This window comes from Capsicum annuum, chromosome 8 (assembly GCF_002878395.1).
Source record: "Capsicum annuum cultivar UCD-10X-F1 chromosome 8, UCD10Xv1.1, whole genome shotgun sequence".
In the NCBI taxonomy this organism is placed as follows: Eukaryota; Viridiplantae; Streptophyta; class Magnoliopsida; order Solanales; family Solanaceae; genus Capsicum; species Capsicum annuum.
The window spans coordinates 150,597,872-150,618,933 of record NC_061118.1 but is presented as its reverse complement, the minus strand read 5'-3'; the positions used below and the strand labels follow the sequence as shown (position 1 = coordinate 150,618,933).

At 35.0% G+C, this 21,062-nt stretch overlaps 2 long non-coding RNA genes and 1 pseudogene across 2 annotated transcripts; all 3 read left to right on the top strand.

The window, feature by feature from the left end:
* Positions 1-21,062, top strand: part of LOC107879298 — a 41,001-nt pseudogene that overhangs the window by 5,589 nt on the left and 14,350 nt on the right.
* On the top strand, positions 17,527-18,261 carry LOC124885187. Its single transcript, XR_007043586.1, has 3 exons — positions 17,527-17,577; positions 17,794-17,892; positions 18,119-18,261. It is a non-coding gene; the product is annotated as an uncharacterized LOC124885187 (long non-coding RNA).
* LOC124885203 lies at positions 18,921-20,007 on the top strand. The gene is made up of 3 exons (XR_007043587.1): positions 18,921-18,954; positions 19,102-19,207; positions 19,959-20,007. It is a non-coding gene; the product is annotated as an uncharacterized LOC124885203 (long non-coding RNA).

Below are 21,062 nucleotides of genomic sequence, written 5' to 3'. Positions count from 1 at the left end.
AAATTTTGTAACACTCCGCATTTTGGACGAGAATGAAAATTGTCATTTTCTTCACATAAAGGTTCCAAAAGACATAATACAAAGCAAGTTTAGTGTGTTAATAAATTATGTAGTGTGGAAACCTATTTGAGCATGAATTGAGATCATAGAGGTCCCCAAGCTCAAGGACAAGTTGAAAGTTTTCCTATTGTTTGAATTTCAGTGAGCGTTGAAACTTAGGTCAACTTCAATCGACCATTACTATTTTTATATATTGAATTAGAGTGCCTACTATATATCAAATGAAAGGTATTCGAATTATCTTTCCAACGATACTAATTTCGCCAAATTCCAACACCCGAGGAAAAAGTTATCGCTTTGCAAAGTGGAGTGTGTCGTGCAGCATAAGGTGTGCGACGCACACCCTAACTTATGACATAAGGTGTACGACGCACACCCTAACTTATACCATAAGGTGTGCAACACACAACCTAATGTGTGCAATAAATTGTGAGCCGCACAACCTATATTATGCGATAAGGTTTGTGCCGCATATATTATTACTCAAGTGACTTAAACACTCCATTTTTGGGGCAAAATGGTTCTTTTCCCACCCTTATTTAGCCATAAACACAAAATTTAGTTCCCAAAATACCCCAAAATACACCTTCATTCATCAAAATTGCTCAAGAACTCTCCTTAGGGTTTCAAAATAAAAACCCAAGAAACTCAAGATTCAATCGTGGGTTTTTGAAACTAATTGCATATTTGGAATCCCCAGAATGTAGGATTCAAGAAGCACCTATCATCTTTCCATATAGAGGTACGTGGGGTTATCTCAAAAATCTCATGGGCTTAAAAATTCATGTTTTAAAAATGGGGATTTTTAAATTATGAATATAATCCCGTTTTAAATGTTTATGATATTGATTTGGTCTTTAGGCCTACTCCCGAAGTGGTTTGATATATGTATATGCATGTATTTCAAAAAAATGTTAACTTGAGATGATGAATTATATGAAATCCCTCTTTTTATATGATCTTGTTTTAAATTCTCATATGATGTGAAATATTTGAAATCATCTTGACAAGTGTGACATGAATTTTTTGAAAATGGTCATGGTTTTGACTTGCAATAAGAGGGGTGTTATGTTGAAATATGATGAATATAATGGTTGCATGAAAGAATGATGTGATATTGATGGCTTGCAAGTCGGGTATGACGATACCCTACAGAATAAGATATGTGATTGAATTAAATGGATTTTGATGCATTGATTTTACATGAGATAGGTAGATGCCCGAAGAAGGCGTTTGAGTGTAAGGGCTCATCGCTGGAAACCGTGTTTACCGACATGGGGATTTGGTACCAGGCTAAGTGATCTTGGGAACTACTATACTTTATTAGGTTGAGACACCCTGCTGTGTGATCTTGTGTGTCTTCCTCTCACTTATACTCTAATCTCGATGGCAGCCGAGATTTGGCAGTTGGTGTAAATGTTATATGTAGGGTATTCCACCTAGCTCAGCTGCATTACATTGTTGTTGAAAACTATTAAATTATGCCCATGTGTTTTTAAATAATTTGATATGGAACTGCTTTATAATGGCTCTCACCTATATTTGAAAAAAAAATATTATATTTTGTTTTTGCTTTATCTGCATACTAGTACTTTTGTATTGACCCCATTCCCTCCCAGGTTTGGAGGCATAGTTTAGGGGTCCAGATAACCAGTAGATCTCTTCATGTAGATTTGCAGAATCAAGTAGTGAGCCTTCTATATTTTGGAAGGCCTAATGTCTATCAGTTCATTTATTATTTAGTAGTTTTGGGTCTACTGGGGGCCTTGTCTCAGTTTTCAGACAGTAATTTATTTTAGTTATGTATTAGAGATTTCGCAGACGGTTGTTCAGATGTCGATATGTGTTGTGGGACATTATTTCCCCTTTGTTGATTTCATTTGATTTATGACCATGTTTTCCGTAATATTGTGTATCTTCTGCATATCTTATTATCATAGGGGTATTTCGGGCCTTCATGGTTTGGAATGCTCGTCACAGCCAGGGCCCCGGTTCGAGTCATGACAAACTTGGTATCAAAGCACGGTTCATGGTCCCAGGGTGTCTGTGAAATCGTGTTGGGTAGAGTCTTGTTTATGGGTGTGTAGCGCGCCACACTTATAAGCACGAGGCTACTAGGACTTTAGGAATATCTCTCTTTCTTCATGTTCTAGTTCGTGCAATTGAGTCAGAATGTTCCTCTTTCATACTTTAATTCGTGCTATGGTGTCTCCCATATAAAAGTAAAAAAAAATCATCCCAAATTCTTTTCTTACTCTAATGTCCTCAGATATGTCTCATTATTGAGGTGATTCAAGTGCAGAAGTTTAGAATCTAAATGGTATGGTCCTTTCTGATTGAATAATATAAGAGTTAAAATTTGTGTAAGGACTTGAGAAGAGTCCGTTAGTGCTTCAATGTGTATTGATTCCAATGTAAACATTGATCCTGATGGAATCGTGCTTTTCAGCTTGAGGTATCAATTGCATTTAGTCCCCGTCAAATTTATGTTACAAATGTCTTGCTTAAGGGGGGGGGGGGATGATGTGTAGTAGAGTGTTGGAACTGTGTTTCCACCTGAATAGTAGTATGTATTAAAGTGTTGTTGTCATGACCTATTGGTAATGAAATTAGAACAAGAAGTTGGTGGTGTGAAGTCACAAAGTTAGAAGTCAGAGCGAGGGTGACTTTTGTATAAATGAATATTTTAGTTGAATAACCGATGTTCGAGAATGATTTACCCCCTTATGGTGATAGACTAATGTGGTAACTAGTAGCATGTGTGGATGGTATGGTAGTCCGTGGAGGAAGTGTTTGACTTTGATTTTATTTATACAGAGTAAGATGTGTATTCTTAGTTCATTAAATATTGCGTATTAAATTTCTATCTCGTGTAATCTTGTCATCAAGGTATTGTTGAAAAAAATAAAGTCTAGTGAAGCCCTGTGGGGATCTTTCGATTCACTAGCATAGTTGACTTGTCATTCATCTCATTTTCTTATTCAAAATGCAAAATCAAAGTCTAGTGAAGCCGTGTGAGGCCTATTTCGATTCACTAGCAACTTGTTGTTCCTGTGTTGGTTTAATATATATATATATATAGCTGAATCTGTTTGCATGAGATTCAGTTGGTAAAGAGGTGATTTGTCCTTGTGGGTTAGTTTAGTAGAAGATAGAGAAGGAGTTGTTAGTTAGGGTGATTTCTCGATTGCTTGAAGTGTGAAAATGGCTATATTAGCCAGTAAGTTGTAAGTATAGGCTCATGGTTGTTTGTGGAATTTGAAGGTAGTCTAAATGTATGTTTGGGTAAGTAAGAATGAGGTGAGAAATCCGTATAAGTAGAAAAGATTGTATGGGGTTATAATATAAGATTAAGGTTGATCATGTCTATTATGTAACTTTACCCCTTGACCTTCTTTTCGTTGGTAATTGTAAACTAGCACTACTTGTGAGAAGGTATGTAGTGATTTTTTAGGAGCTTGTATAGTATGTCCCAAATTTTATGGACTAGCATATTATGTTGCATTTTTCAGTAGTGATAGATGATTGCTACAGGACTATATGCTTGAATTTAATGTAGAATGTGGTGGTAAAAATAGGGCATGAGATTAATGATGTATGTTTTGTGGGAAAAAATTAGTAGGCTTTATGTGTTAAAATAGTACGTGCTAATGAGATATGATAAGGAAGACCGTAAGGTCAAGATCAATTATTTGTTGTTTGGAAGTTCTAGTGTACTAGTGTTTCTTGATGTCTATTTCATGGTATCCAAGTGATAATCATGCGTAAGGTTAGTTTGTAAAATCATGTTTAGCACTAGACATTAAGTTTTGAAGAATTGATGTCCATGAAGGTGGATGTGATGATTTCTTGGTTAATAATACTAGTTTTAAGGAGGTAATCTAATAGGCTTGAACGATATATGCAAAAGCTTAAGTTTATTAGATTCGTAGTGAAGTATGATATTGCATATATAATGTAGAAGTATGCCCAAGGTTATCTAAGGTTGCGGTATTTTCTAAGACTATTACACGTTTTGTGTGACGAGTGGTACCGTTGAGTTGCTAGGTGGAGAAAGACTAGTTAGATGGTATATGGTGTTCTAAATAGCCAAGTTCAGGAGTTTTGATTGATAGTGTTGAGCCTTTTTATATGATATTGATTCTCATAGTAGAGAGATGTAAGTTTGGAGTCGCGATATTGGTAGGCTATGTCGGAAGTAGTATGATTCATTGAAGGCTTGGTGATATCCATGTTGAGTGCTAGATTCTAAGTTTGAGTTTTTGAAGGTTGAACTAATAGAAATAAGAGTTAAAGCACTACTATGGGGATACCCATGAAGACCCGAAGTTAGTAAGTATGCAAGTATTATATGATGACTACTGGGTCTATAAAATGATAAAGTGTATCTCAGAAGGTAGTATTAACAGTGGGTTTTCCACTTTCTAGTGTAGTCATTGGGGTTAAGTGCCATGATATGTGTGTATAGTAGTTTTCCAGACCCCAGAGTGCAGTGAGTGTACTTCAGTTTAGAGTCTAGTAAGGGATCTCCCAAACTTAATATGATAGCTTGAAGCTAAGTGGGAGATGATAGAGCGAATAACCAAGTCAGGCTTTCAGATTCTAGTAGTGATGTCAGTATGACATAGAACATCAGAAGGGAAGAGTGAGGCTCAAACTATTCCGATCTCAGTATTTTTCAGTTATCCTAATACCTACTCATACCTCACGTTTCAGTTCCATGATCATAGTTTTGCATTAATAGACGTGCTTCTTTACACCCGAAGAAAAGATACTTAGGCCATGAGTAGCTGTTGAACCCAAGCCATAAGGTAAAGATGCTTATCATTTTGTCCATAAGGTAAAGATGCTTATCATTTTTTCCATTCTCGTCTAATGCTGTGATAGGTAATCTATTTCCTATCTCTTTTAATTCTCGTTTCAAGCTTTCTATTTATTAGATGAAGAAAAGGGTTTCATGTTACTATGTGGTTTGGCTTCAAAATTCTTGCCTTGTCCTTCAAATTAATTTAGGGAGTTGCGCATGGATACAAGCTTTCAACATTGATTGGAAAATTAACTAAATATGATTGAATAGTAGCTATATTCTAATTTCATCTGTTCTTCCTTGCATGGATATTGGTTGAGAAGACTCCTATACCTCCTTTGGCTGGTCCTGCTCCTGGTGCTATTCCATCCATGTCACTGCAGGTAAAGTTGTGGAGGATTGGGGGAGGGATAAATGACTTTTGAACAAGGAATGTAAGGCCCATTCCTTGTATTTGAATGTAGCTACTATTCAAATAACCACATGCCTGATTCTGGTGGCCCAAATTTACCTCTTTCTTCTTCATATAATGTAAGGCCTTGGGAAGATCTTTTTTGGTTATTGTCAATCAGTTTCCGATGTTCCATTCATATATTGATGAAATACATTTTGTTATTGTCTTTAACAGCAGGTAACTGCAGATTCATCTGGCTCCCAGTATCAGACACAGATAAATGATCATAGGTTTCCATCAGGGGTACAATCCTGGATGCCAATAAGTAATCATAATGTGAATTCTGCGACAACTATGTAGAAGACTAGAGAATTAGCAGCTCCCTTGGTTGTTCCGGTGAGAATTCAATGTGTTTTATTGTACCCGTTTTGCATAAATATTGTCAACAAGTAACATGCTTAAGTTAATGGGTTAATGGTGGTGTGTTGACTGAGAGAGTCAACATTTGAATTCTATGATAGTTTTTTGTAAGCAAATTAAGATTCTAGTGAACAAAAAAAGTGTAAAACCGCGGTATATAAGAAAAGGAGCTCTGCAAAAATGTCATTTTCATTCAGATCCAATCTTTTTACCACTTTATGTTCTCCAGACAAAAAAAAGAGAATGCCGATTTGGATTTCTGGAATTCTTGCTTTTGGATTATATTCACGTAGGTTACTCATATGAATAGGTTAATGTCAGCATCACAAACACTTAATGTCTTATCTATGAACAAGTGGTGGATATGTTGGCCCCCATCACTGCCAAGAAATCCCTCAAGTATCCACATCTAGTGCTTTGTACATCATTCTGTTTTCATTAGCACTGGAGATAATAGGCCCCTTTGTTTCAGTCCGCTTTGTCAAAGTTATCATATGGGCTACCGTTCACCGCTACCAAATTCTACCTGACTGTTGATCAGCAAAACTTGATACACCTCTACCGATAACTTCATTTTGACCCCATTTCTCTATTATCATACATATTTTACATGTGGCTAAATGTTAGTAGGTATTGCTATTTTCAGCATCTTTTGATGACCAGTAGGACAATTATGGTTGCTAATGTTGTCATATTTCCTATGGCTTTATTACTACAACCAATTAATAACATTCTTACAATTCTTGAATTGATTTTTAGATACTATTATAATAGAAGGACAAAAATCTCTACCTGGGAGAAACCTCGAGAGCTGATGACAGAAATGGAGGTGAGGTCTCGTGTCATCGAGATTTTTATGGGTAGTTTTATCCAGTTTCCTGTGCTTATCAATGAAAAAAGAAGTACACAATTCTTTTTCTATGAAGCTTCGTAGAAACACTTTTTCTTTCCTAAGTATATGTTATTTCTGTTGAAAGTTTGTTTAGCGAGCAGATTTCCTCGATCTTACTATACTATGTAGGCTTCATTTGGGATTTGCATTAACCTTTTATTTCCAATATAGTTCTAAAAGATTTTATATTTAACACTATTGTTCTAAAAAATGTGTTTAAGCATACACGGCAGGATTATATTTGGCCTACTTTAAACAATTTTATTTACTTTCTAATTAATGTAATGTTATTGTAACTCTATGGTGATATGGAGAGAGAAAACTTGATATAATATTGCGGTTCACACTTCTCATTCTGGTTTACAGAATAACAGTTTGGCTGGTTCCACACTTGCACCCAAGAGTGTGACCTAGTGGTTAATGAAGTAGATTGAGAACCATGAGGTCTCAGGTTTAATTTCCAACAGAGATAAAAACACTAGGTGATTTCTTACCGTCTGTCCAAGCCTTGATGGACAGAGTTACCCAGTATCTATGCTGGTGGGAGGTAGCAGTACCTGGTGTAACTAGTCAAGGTGCAAACTGGCCCAAACACGACGATTATCAAAGAAAGTTTGGCTGGTTGTGAGGGACAAGTATTAAGGGACCAACAACTGGAGCTGTAAGCAAGTTTGAACATTTTTATTCTTTTCTTTTTGAGATAAACAGTTTTTTTTCGGAGATATTACTTTGTATTCGTCAGCGTTAAGGTTATGCTAGCAGTTCAAAAGAAATGAAAAATAATGAAAATAATGTGAGGATTCGAAGAGATCTACTACCTGTTATGCATCCTGTACAAATTGGCCCTTAAACAAAAAACAAAAATCTACAATGCTATTCCATTTAACTTTCTGAATGGAATTATATTTATCTTCAAAATACCTTAAACTTTTCTCGCTCCATATAGTCCACCAAATACAAGGAAGGATTGTTCTCCCCCATTTCTTCTAACTCTTGCTAATCCCCTCTAATCCAACAGCTCAACAGATTGTTGTATGTCCTTTGGTAGTCCACTTTACATCAACTCAATAGATTTGGTATGTGTTCTCGCATGGTCCACTTTACTTCTATTAAATTAAAGGTGTCAAATGGGCGGGGTTGGATGGATTAGGGCGGATCAAAGAGGTCTGAGTTAATAAATGGGTGGGTTATTAACCCGCCCTAAAGCTACTTGGGCTGAAATGGGTTGGGTTGAAATGCTCTAAAATACGGGTCATAACCCAACCCACCCAATTTGAACTCAGATTTAATTGCTTTATTTGTTATTTTATAAACTTTTAGTACTTGAAAAATTATTATCTTTTTTTTTGAGCTTGGTAACTTTGTATTATATCACACATTACATGGGTTGTACTGAAACCTTTACATACAAGAGTACTCCTAAATCGACTGTTCTATATCTAAATTTAGTCTAGAAAATCAATTATCGAGGCAGTATCATTAGAGTATAGTTGATTACACCAAAAACATAAAAGCAAAATGCAGTTGAGTTTAACCTTCTGTACACTATTCTCTATGCTCTCAAAACATCTAGAATTCCTTTCTTTCCATATAGACCACCATATAGCACCAGGGATAATTCTACATCTACCTCTGTCCTTCGCATGTACACCTGCTTCTCCCAGCACATTAAAGTCTCGGATACTTTCCTAGGCATTGTCCTGGAAATGCCTTTTAGTCTTAAGATGATTCTCCAAAGTTGTTGGGTGTACTTACAATGTAGAAATACATGGTTAACCTTCTCTAAAGTTTCTCCATGGAGGAAACATCTGGAGCACAAGGTTTTTCCTTTTGTTTATGACATTATCTTGTGTAAGAACTACTCACTTGATCAGTAACCAGACAAAGACAAAGCACGGCACCATGTGAGGTATCCTACTTTTCCATATTTGCTTCCATGGCTATCTTGGATCCGGGTGATTTATTTGGTTCATCATCTTGTAGGCTTTGTTAAAACTGAACATTCCTTTTTCATTTCCCATCTACCATAGTACGTCCTTCACTGTCTGCAGTCCATTGAATAAGTCCACGGTATTAAAAAATTCAACTACTCTCATTACCTCCCGGTCATTAAGTTGCCTTCTGAAATTGAAGTTCCACCCATGTGGTTTCCATAATTCTGCTATTTTCCTCTATTGAAACAATACCAAGTTGTAGATATCTGGAAAAATCACTTCCATATTCCCATCCTCATGTCAATTATCCTTCCAGAACCTAGTCTTGTTTTCATCCATCACTTTAACCTTTGAGTTGCTTTTAACTTCATTCCACTAGTGTCTAATAGATCTAATAGATCTCTAGAGGCTAACCTCGTATGGTGTGGTCACTTCTTTAGTCATCCATCTATCTTTTTCAAGATATTTAGCCCCAATCACTTTCCTCCATAGCATCTGGTTATTGTTTGCATATTTCCACAACTATTTCATCATGAGATCCTTACATTGAATTTTTAGGTTCTTTATCCCCAACCCTCTAGTCTTCTTGTCAATTGTCCACCAGAGAGAGCACTACCACTTTTTCTCGCATATCTTTGTTCCTTATTCTATCTCTCCTAGTATGCAAACACACCAATCTCAACATCCTCATTTCTGCTACATTTATCTTTCGAACATGCGAGCTCTTGACCAGCCAAACACTCTGCCCCATGAAAGATAGCTAGTATAACAACCACTTTATAAATTTACCTTTGAGTTTATTTTGACAAAATTCTTATACATGTCATGCTAGTTACTAGGTCTTTTACAAGAGCTAATTGGGACAAAAAACACATGTTCAGAAATTGATTCATCGAAAAAAAGCATAACTGTAGTTTATGAGTTTCAAACGTGTCTAAATGGAAAAAAAATTATGGGGGGCCTATGTTGAGTATGGAACTTAGAATCTTAGTGCAGGATTTGAACACCCTTACTGTTATATTCAGTCTTGTATTTTGTGGCAAGGGTGTTCATTAAAAAATACTCTGAAACAACAGAATTTGACCTATATATATATATATATATATACAAAATGCGATTATCAGGTGAATATTGTTCAGTTGATCACCCTTGGATGCCTGTAGCTTAGCCGCAGCATGGCAATGTTTCCACCCTACTTGTAGTTATATTCTACACAGTACATTCTAATCCTTTAGCATGTGGGACATTATATCATTCATATTCTAACACTTCCATCCAGTATTGTACTGCTGGAAGTTATTGATTTCTACTCTCAGGGTACTATTTATGTTCTATTTTTTCACTTGACCTACTTTCATGCTGTTTTCATTGGGACAGAGGGCAGACGCATCAACTGACTGGAGAGAATTTACAAGTCCTGAGGGAAGAAAGTGTGTAACTTATATATTTTCTTGGCCTCTTTCCAATTATTCTTCTACAGTGGGTACTTTTGTGTGTTACTTGTGCATAATGCTGATTGCTTTGTTTGTTTTCTGTAGGTATTACTACAACAAGATTACTAGAACGTCCAAATGGAGAATGCCTGATGAAGTCAAGGTGATGTTAGATTTAAATCCAACACGGGTTTGTTCCGTGCTTTAAATAGCATGATAAGAAGGGATTGTTCTGTGCTTTAAATAGCATGATAAAAAGGGATAATATTCTATTTTCTTGGATGCTCTAGTTCTCATAAAATCTTTATGCATTCACAGTTGCTAGCTTGATAAGAAGGGGCAATATTCTGTTTTCTTGGAAAGGACACCATTTCGCACTCTTCTGATTTTAGATCCATTTCTGTTGTTAAAATAGCATCCCCGGGTGTAGATAGTTCATTAGTCTCGGCACACGGTGCTAAATCAAGACCAATTGCTGTGTCACCAGCTGCTAACTTACCAACTATTGTGGCTTCAGAATCAGCAAGTTTATCTGGTAAGGTTTCTTCTCCGATGATTGAAACAGTCGAAATAAAGAATTCTTCAGAACCTGCTTTGCCAGCTGTTGCTAATTCAGAGAAAATTGGAATTGCAGTAACCTTGGGAAATTCTATCGCGCCACCTATGTATGCTTTCAGATTTATAAGTTATAAATTTGCCTCTGGTTTGTGTTGCTTCTTATTTGGAATTCAATTTTTTTGTAGTTCTGAGACTACTACAACTCAAGATGCAGTAGTGTATGGTGATAGATTTTCTTCGGAGAATTGAGAGGTACTTTGTCCTTCTGAAATACTTATGTGATTAGTTAATTACTATTGGTTACTGGTTAAAACACCAAGAAAGCTTTTCGTAGCTGTTATGCTGGATGTTGATCCAATAATTTTGTAGTGCAGTTATTAGTCAACTGCTAACAGGTGAAGAATATGCTCCAAATTCCAATGAGGTTTGCTTTTGTCCTTTGTGCTTGACGTTGTGCCTAAAATGCAGAATGTCAAGAAAGATGCTACAATAACTGAAATCGGAGGTGCTACTCCATCAGATGAGAAAACAGTCGAGCTGGGACCATTACTTTATGAGAGCAAAGCGGTATAGTTGATTATTGCTTTTTGTCCCGTTTAATGTATGCTCTCGAAATTTCTCTTATTTATATTTTAAGTATCTGATTTTATTTAGGAGGCAAAGAGTGCATTCAAAACTCTTTTGGAATCTGCAAATATTGGGTTTGATTGCACGTAGGATCAGGTTTATTACTTGACTGTTTTGTGCGTACCAATCAATTGAGGGAGATCCTTTGACATGAATTGTATTTGTCTGGCCATGAGAGTAGTAATTAATGACCGGAGATATGGTTCTCTAAAATCCCTTTGTGAGCGGAAGCAAGCTTTTAATGAGGTATCTCTCCAAGTCGGCATTGGAATGTGTTAATTGTTGCTTCAATGTTTCAGCATACCATATTGCAAACAGATAGATTGTGTTTGATATCCAATTGTTTCATGTTTGGTTGACTTAAATATTTTGGAAAATGTTTTCCAAATCAACTTATTTTCCTTAAATTTAAGGAAAATGAATTCCCTTCAAAAAGTAGGAAAAACATTTTCCAAAACTCTCTTTCAATTTCACTCTTAAGTTGAAATGTTTATACAACCCTCAAATGTATTTTTTGAAAAATATTTTTTTATTCACCAATCAAACACTAGAAAACATTTTCTGAAAAATGTTTTCCATTCATCACAAAACATAAGAAAACAAGTAAGAAACCAACTAGGAAAACATTTTCCTTCATACCAAACACACCCAAGGTCTATAGTGATCATTTTAAAGTTGTGTCTGTTCCAGAATCTGAGCCAAAAGAAAAAATTGGAAGCTGAAGAGAGGCGTGTTAAACAGAAAAAAGCTCAGGAAGATTTCAGGATAATGTTAGAAGTAAGTGAAATTTTCTTTTATGGGTGTCTTCCATTTGATATATCATGATATTCACATTACCAGTTTTAAAAATAAAAAAATATTATCATAATATTCATAATGTGTTAGAGACTGGTATTTGACTTGTTCAAAAGAATAAGTGGTAGTTTTCACAACAATGTCTGTTGTTCTCAATCTTACAAGATTGCAAGGAGCTGTCACCATCGTCAGGATGGAGGTTTTTATTTCACTTGTAAAGTTAAGTTGTCTGCTGCTTGTTTTCTGATCTTGGTCATTGTTTGTATGTGTTTTGGTACCTTGAAGTTGATCCATTACTTGTGTAAGTTCCATTTGATCCACTAACTATTTGCTATTGATTATTCAGTAAGGCAATCTCTATATTTGAACTTGATGAACGTTTTAAAGCTGTTAAGAGAGCTAAAGACTATGAGGACCTTTTTGAAGATTATGTGGAGGAACTTGTGAAAAAGGTGAAGCTCCTTTTGCAGAACTTTCTTGTAAGCTTATATATGTTAAAAACTAAGTGTCCGGACTGTAGTTTCCTTATATGGTCTTTGGCTCCTCACAAATTGAGTTAGCCTTTCATTTGAGATAGAAACAAGGTACAATATCTTAAACATGGTATTAGAGGCAGATCTATCTTTATGTTAGACTATTAGATCTTATCCAACCTAGGTTAACTGTTGCTACAAATGTCTAGTCTTGGTGTGCGATTAATGTATGAGAATCCCATCCTAGTAACGTGTATGTGCTGTAGTTTCCTTATATGATCTTGGAAAGTCTTCACCACCTGACCTTGTTTTCAAAGTTGAGTTAGGCACTGGTCCACTTGATTAACAACAATCATTCCATTCCTTTTCTTTGCAGGATGTCTTTTAGTTTGTTCCCTTTTTTTGTTTTGCTTAAAGAGTAGAAAGAAGGAATGTTGTAGATATTCAACTTAAAATCTTGTGTTCTTTGAATACATTTTTAATGGCTTCTCAAGGGTAAAACATTTAAATTTGTTCTCCATTTAATTCCAATTTAAAAAGACTTCCATGTATTGTATGTGATTTTTCTTGAAACTTGAAACTATGATATGCTTCTTCCTCTTCCCCCTTCGTCGTAAAATAGAAAAGGTTTTTCAATACTTTCATTCAAGTGTAGTTAAAGTAGCTTTTTAAATATTGTCTTTTTTATAGAGAAATTTTATTTTTTTTACTTTTTACTAGATTTTATTAGGAGCATGCGAAGGCATTGGAGGAGCAGAAGCGCAATAGAGTGGAGTACTTAGAATTTTTAAAATCCTGTGACTTTATTAAGGTATTTGTTCTAGTGGAATTAGCATCAGTTCCTAGATTATGTTTTTCTATTTCCAGGAGATAGAACTTCCATAGTTCCATTGTTGCTGACTTCTTTTGTTCAGGCCAGTAGCCAGTGGCGGAAAGTTCAGGACCGCTCGGAAATAGATGAAAGATGCTCCCGCCTTGAGAAAATCAATCGCCTAGAGATTTTCCAGGTACTACTCATTTTTCTAATACATCATAAATAACTTTTTCCAAACATCTCATTTGTACGCCTCAGTTTTAAAGTTATGTTGAAACCTTTTCTGTTTTAGGAATATATACGTGATTTAGAGAGCGAAGAGGAGGAGCAAAGGAAACTGTGGATGGTATATTGCTTATTAGACTCAGGGGTTAAAATTAAATTTATGTTTGGAGACTTTGATTTATCTCTTTCTCTGGGCATACACCGTTGATTCAAATAGGAAGAATTGAGGAAAGCTGAACGTAAAAATCATGATGAGTTCCAAAAACTGATGTAAGAGCATGTTGCTGCGGGAATACTTAATGTAAAAACTAACTGGCGTGATTATTGCATCAAAGTTAGTTTTTCTTTCTTGTGTTAAGTGAGTGATTACCTTCATGAGTTCCCTTTTCGTCTTTTTGAATTTTTCATCCAATAATTTCCTTCTTTATTTTGTGCTTGCAGATTAAAGATTTTGCTGCATATCTAGCTGTCTCATCAAATACTTCAGGATCAACAGCAAAAGACTTATTTACAGATGTTATGGATGAGCTAGAGAAACAGGTGAAATAGGTTGCTAATAGGAGTATTGAATTATTTCAACTATATTTGTTACACTAAGCCATATTTATAGAATTTACACTATAATCCCTTTTCATTTGCTTTCACTTAATGAAGGTCTGAATCTGAATGGTTAAGATATCAGCCCATTAAGTGCTTTTTTTTAAAAGGTTCAACCTGTTAATACATCTTAATGAATCAGATGTTAAACAAAGTCTGAAAATCATTTAGATCCTCACTAAAAAGTTCAATTCATTAGGTAAAAAAGGAAGTTAGTGCATTACTATGTGGGAATATACTAGGTTTGTTGTTGTTGTTGTTGTTGTGCATTAAGGAATAGAACATACTTGGTAGGATAAAAGCATGAGATTGAGATTTGAGAGTTACCCCTCTTCTTGCTTTTTTTTTTTTAAATAACACATATTTTGTTGAGATAAGAATAATGACCGGTTGTTCCTATTAAACATCTGTGTTGTTTCTCTTTATGCCAATTAGTTTCCTTTTTTTTTTTTTAATAGATAGTAGGTATTTAGGCTGATAGGAATAGTATTGTCATAAACTTTTAAGTTAGGGGTTCCATGCTTTTAATGTAGTATAGATATAGATGATTCTTTCAATCTAGCCAAGCTGTATTAAATGCTACTTCACGGACAATTGTAATTGACTTCTCCTTTGTTGAATGCTGTTAATGATTATATTACCTTAATTGTTATAGTTTCTCGAGCAGAACAACTCTGAGAAGTGATCATCAAACTTCCATGTTTTCACATAGTTTCTTTGACTTTTGAGGACTCCTTTAAAGTATCACACAACCACACCATTGTATTTCAACTAAGACTGCATTTGTTTTTATTAATATTCAGACATTTGAATCATTTTGAATGCATATCTGACTGGTTAAGATATTGTCTCTAGATCTAAAAACTAAATGATTAAGGTTGGGTGTTTCTCAATATCTGAATGTGCAAAATTTATTTATTTCTAAATATAATAGAATTATATATTAGAAATTTTTTTAATTTAATGCAATTAAATTATTATTTGATTAAAAAAAGAAACATTTATGTTTGTTAGTGATAGTGGAGATGGTTTGTAATGGTGGTGGTGGTTGTAATAAATTAATTGATGTCAGTGATTAGCAATGTTGGTGGTGATAGTTGTGATAGTAGAGATAGTTGCCATTGTAGTAACTGTCATGATATTGGTGATTGGTAGTGGTGGTGGTGGTTGTGATGTAAAGTTGGTTAATGTTAGTAGTTGGAGGTGTTGATCGTGGTGACGAAAAACTGTACGCATAATAGTTGACGATGTGTTGGTGGTTATTGGAGATGCTGTTAGCTGTGATGGTGGAATGGTTGTTAGTACAAATACTACTGTAGCGAGTGTAGTGGATGGTGGTGGTAGAGGTGGTGACGCCGGTGATAGTGGTGGTGATGGTGTCCGAAGAATGTGTGGAAGTTGATGATGTGTTAGCGGTTGTTAGCGATGTGTGGAAGTTGATGATGTGTTGGTGGTTATTAGTGGTAGCGCTAGTTCTGATAGATGAGTTGGTTGGTAGTAGGGATCGACCGATAGCAGTTGATGGTGGCGGGGTTGGCGGTAGAGGTGTTCATGGGTCGATATGGGTCGGTTATTGGTCAAAACCATAACCAAACCAACTTAATCGATTTTTAAATTTCTAAAACTAAACCAAACCAAACAAAAAAATAACCATCGGTTTAGTTCTGGTCGGTTTAGTTCGGATTGATTCGGGTTTTTTGGTTTATAACTTTAGTTAATGATAAAAGTGGAAAATTTTAAAAAACAAATCCAATCTAACATATGTGATGTCAACCGAGTGTTGTATCCCAATCTTGAAACTATGATGTCAACTGAGTGTTATACTTCGGCAAAGCCATGATAACACCATATGAATGCTTTTAAAAAAATATTTAAAAACTATATTTAATAGAATGATATGATAAACCCCCAAAAGGTGAACATATAAACTTCTTGCTCAAGAAGGTTCAAAAGAAAGTTAAAATTAGTGATTGTGTATAGTCTAATGAATTTCAGCTGTAAATTTCAATATATAACAAGATATTATTTTCACAATTAGTATCATTTGTCATTCAAAATATGAAATTCATTTAGAATCTCATAATGTATTGTCAACTAGATGAAGACATATGACTGAATGTGTTATGACTAAAGTTAAATCATGATTAAAATGTAAAATGTAACAAATATTTAGATTCCATTTATGAAAAACATATAAATAATTATAATATATATGTATATCGGTTAGGTTTGGTTATTTTGTCGATTATTTTAGAGTAAAACCAAACCAAACCAAACCAAATTAGTATCGATTTTTTAAAATTCAAATCCAAACCAAACCTAACCAAATATAGGTTTTTTTTAATCGGTTTGGTTTGGATCGCGGTTCAGTTTGGTTAAAAACCAAACCGTGAACACCCCTAGTTGCGCTGGATATAATTAGAATAATGGAAGTGGTAGGTGTGGTAGCGGCTGGCAGTGTAGTTGGTAGTGATGTTGGTTGTGATGGTGGAAGTGGTTGGTGGTGGTGACAGGTGATTGTGGATAGAGTGATGGTGAATTTTTTCCGACACAAGAATACCTGTAAATGATATTTAGACTTGGTTCCACATCTGAATGATTAAGACCTACTCAGACCTATTAAGATCTAAAATAATAAAAACAAATGCACTTAATGGTTTGAGGTCTGAACAGGTTCATAAATCTAATTAGTACAAACAAATGAGACCTGAAAGTAGTTTGTCTGGTCAAGTTTCGACCATGTTTACCATTTGTACCACACCCCAGTTTTGATTTCACTTTGGATGATATTGTGCAACTTAAAACCCAATTCAAAATATATTATGTTGTCAACCATATAAATTGGACTAAATAAACTTAGTGCCAGAAGTCGCCTCTGAAGAGGTAGTTGAGATGTAATGAAAGTAAAGGCTTAGAAAAGATTAGCCTCAGAAAAAGTGCCTGAGAGCATTTCTGTTTCTCTAAATAAAGTTGCATCTCCTTCACTATGATTTTTTTGGCCGTAATACACACTTGCAACTAACTAAACGATATATTGTTTCATCCTCTGCTCTTTCTGAAAAGAATTGAAGTTGAATGATCAAATGTTATTTGCATTTATCTCCTTGCTTGATGAAAGAGGGAGTTTACCTGGTATCCTAGCATGGTAATGATCCTGTTTGTATGCTTATTCAATGATTAAATTTGGTAATGTTTTCTTGAGTTAGGCTCTTGCTGTGTCACCAGCTGCTAACTTACCAACTATTGGGGCTTCAGAATCATCAAGTTTATCTGGTAAGGTTTCTTCTCCAATGATTGAAACAGTTGAAATAAAGAATTCTTCAGAACCTGCTTCGCCAGCTGTTGCTAATTCGGAGAAAATTGGAATAGCAGTAACCTTGGGAAATTATGTCGCGCCATCGGTGTATGTTTTCAGATTTATATGTTATAAATTTGCCTCTGGTTTGTGTTGCTTCTTATTTGGAATTCAATTTTTCTGTAGTTCTGAGACTACTACAATTCAAGATGCAGTAGTGTATAGTGATGGATTTTCTTTGGAGAATAGAGAGGTACTTTGTCCTTCTGAAATACTTATGCGATTAGTTAATTACTACTGGTTACTGGTTAAAACACCAAGAAAGATTTTCGTAGATGTTATGCTGGATGTTGATCCAACAATTTTGTAGTGCAGTTGTTAGTCAACTGCTAACAGGTGAAGAATATGCTCCAACTTCCAATGAGGCTTGCTTTTGTCCTTTGTGATTGATGTTGTGCCTAAAATGCAGAATGTCAAGAAAGATGCTGCAATAACTAAAATCGGAGGTGCTACTCCATCAGATGAGAAAACAGTCGAGCTGGGACCATAAGTTTATGAGAGCAAAGCGGTATAGTTGATTATTGCTTTTTGTCCCGTTTAATGTATGCTCTCGAAATTTCTCTTATTTATATTTTAAGTATCTGATTTTATTTAGAAGGCAAAGAGTGCATTCAAAACTCTTTTGGAATCAGCAAATATTAGGTCTTTGCACGTGGGATCAGGTTTATTACTTGACTATTTTGTGTGTACCAAACAATTGAGGGAGATCATTTGACATGAATTGTATTTGTCAGGCCATGAGAGCAGTAATTAATGACCGGAGATATGGTGCTCTAAAATCCCTTTGTGAACGGAAGCAAGCTTTTAATGAGGTATCTCTCCAAGTCGGCATTGGAATGGGTTAATTGCTGCTTCAATGTTTCAGCATACCGTATTGGAAAAAGATAGATTGTGTTTGATATCCAATTGTTTCATGTTTGGTTGACTTAAATATTTTGGAAAATGTTTTCCAAATCAACTTATTTTCCTTAAATTTAAGGAAAATGAACTCCCTTCAAAAAGTAGGAAAAATATTTTCCAAAACTCTCTTTCAATCTCACTCTTAAGTTGAAATGTTTATACAACTCTCAAATGTATTTTCTGAAAATTTTTTTTTATTCACCAACCAAACACTAGAAAACATTTTATGAAAAATGTTTTCCTTTCATCAACCAAACATAAGAAAATAAGTAAGAAACCAACTTGTTTTCTAGGAAAACATTTTCCTTCATACCAAACATACCCAAGGTCTATAGTGATCATTTTGAAGTTGTGTGTCTGTTCTAGTATCTAAGCCAATAGAAAAGACTGGAAGCTGAAGAGAGGCGTGTTAAATAGAAAAAATCTCTGGAAGATTTTAGGATAATGTTAGAAGTAAGTGAAATTTTCTTTTGTGGGTGTCTTCCATTTGATATATCATGATATTCAAATTACCAGTTTCAAAAATAAAAAGATATTATCATAATATTCATGATGTGTTAGAGACTGGTATTTGACTTGTTCAAAAGAATAAGTGGTATTTTTCACAACAATGTCCGTTGTTTTCAATCTTACAGGATTGCAAGGAGCTGTCACCATCATCAAGATGGAGGTTTGTCTTTCACTTGTAATGTTAAGTTGTCTGCTACTTGTTTTCTAATCTTGGTCATTGTTTGTATGTGTTTTGGTACCTTGAAGTTGATCCATTAACTGTGTAAGTTCCATTTGATCCACTAACTATTTGTTATTGATTATTCAGTAAGGCAATCTCCATATTCGAACATGATGAACGTTTTAAATCTGTTGAGCGAGCTAAAGACCGTGAGGACCTTTTTGAATATTATGTGGAGGAACTTGAGAAAAAGGTGAAGTTCCTTTAGCAGAACTTTCTTATAAGCTTCTATATGTTAAAAACTAAGTGTGCGGACTGTAGTTTCCTTATATGGTCTTTGGCTCCTCACAAATTGAGTTAGCCTATCATTTGAGATAGAGACAAGGTCCAATTTCTTAAACATGGTATTAGAGGCAGATATATCTTGATGTTAGACTATTAGATCTTAGCCAACCTAGGTTAACTGATGCTACAAATGTCTAGTCTTAGTGTGCGATTAATGTATGAGAATCCCACACTAGTAAGGTGTATGTGTTGTAGTTTCCTTATATGATCTTGGACAATATTCACCACCTAACCTAGTTTTCGAAGTTGAGTTAGGCGTTGGTCCACTTGATTAACAACAGTCATTCCATTCCTTTCCTTTGCAAGATGTCTTTTAGTTTGTTCCCTTTTTTTGTTTTGCTTAAAGAGTAGAAAGAAGGAATGTTGTAGATAATCAACTTAAAATCTTGTGTTCTTTGAATACATTTTTAATGGCTTCTCAAGGGTACAACATTTAAATTTGTTCACCATTGAATTCCAATTAAAATAGACTTCCATGTATTGTATGTAATTTTTCTTGAAACTTGAAACTATGATATGCTTCTTCCTCTCCCCCCTCCATCGTAAAATAGAAAAAGTTTTTCAATACTTTTATGCAAGTGTAGTTAAAGTCACTTTGTAAATATTGTCTTCTTTATAGAGAAATTTTATTTTTTTTACTTTGTACTGGATTTTATTAGGAGCATGCAAAGGCATTGGAGGCGCAGAAGCGCAATAGAGTGGAGTACTTAGAATTTTTAAAATCTTGTGACTTTATTAAGGTATTTGTTCTAGTAGAATTAGCATCAGTTCCTAGATTATGTTTTTCTATTTCCAGGAGATAGAACTGTTGGGTTCATAGTAATGAAAGGGTGTGAACGGAAATGTTAAAACATGCAGGAACGCATGAACAGTGACTGTTTCGCGTGAACAGTAGTACTATTTCGCGTGAACAGTGCACTGCTTCACGAACTGATGCGTGAACAGTGACTGTTTCGCATGAACAGTAGCACTGTTACATGAACAGTAGCACTGTTTTGCATGAACAGTGCACTGCTTCACGAACTGCTGCACCACTGTTTCGAACTGATGCAATGTTTCACGAAATGGTATACTGTTTCAGAAAATTACTGCAATGGTTTAAGTAAACAGACATGTATTTTCCGGAAAAGACACACACCTCTAAATTGAACCAATGCCACCTTTCAAAGGGGCATCTTGTGGCTATAAATAACCTGGTTTTCATCCACAGGTAAAGAAAAAGACACACAGAAAAAATTTTCAGAATTACAAGCTTCTTCTTCTTCTTAAAAATACTCTAAGTGTGATCATTCAAATCGTGAGTGTGTTCGAATAATCCACTTATTTAAGGTATCGCTATAGTCGGATTGAAGGCCATTTTATCCTGGGAGGAAGATTCCATAACCTCAGGTACAGTGAGGGGAATTATTCCTTAAGAAAAGTCTGTGAATTTGGACGACTTGGCCTTAACAATTTCTATTTCATCTATATTTCTAAAATATAAAATACACCTCTTGTAAAGATCATTTTGATCTTGTGTTGAGGGTATTTTTTCAACTTCGTTGTGTTCTTGTTCATACTTGAACTCGAGTTGAAGTTGTTATTCTATTATGCAGATTCTACGTACCCGTATTGTGGAAAATAACAATCTTAAGGAATAATTTTTTTACAGAATCTGTATTGCTTGTTTTTGGAGATTAAAGCTTAGGCTTTCTACTCCGCTTGAATTTTACTAGTGATTAGAAGACATAAAATCTTCATCACAAGTTAAGGTTCACTCGTTT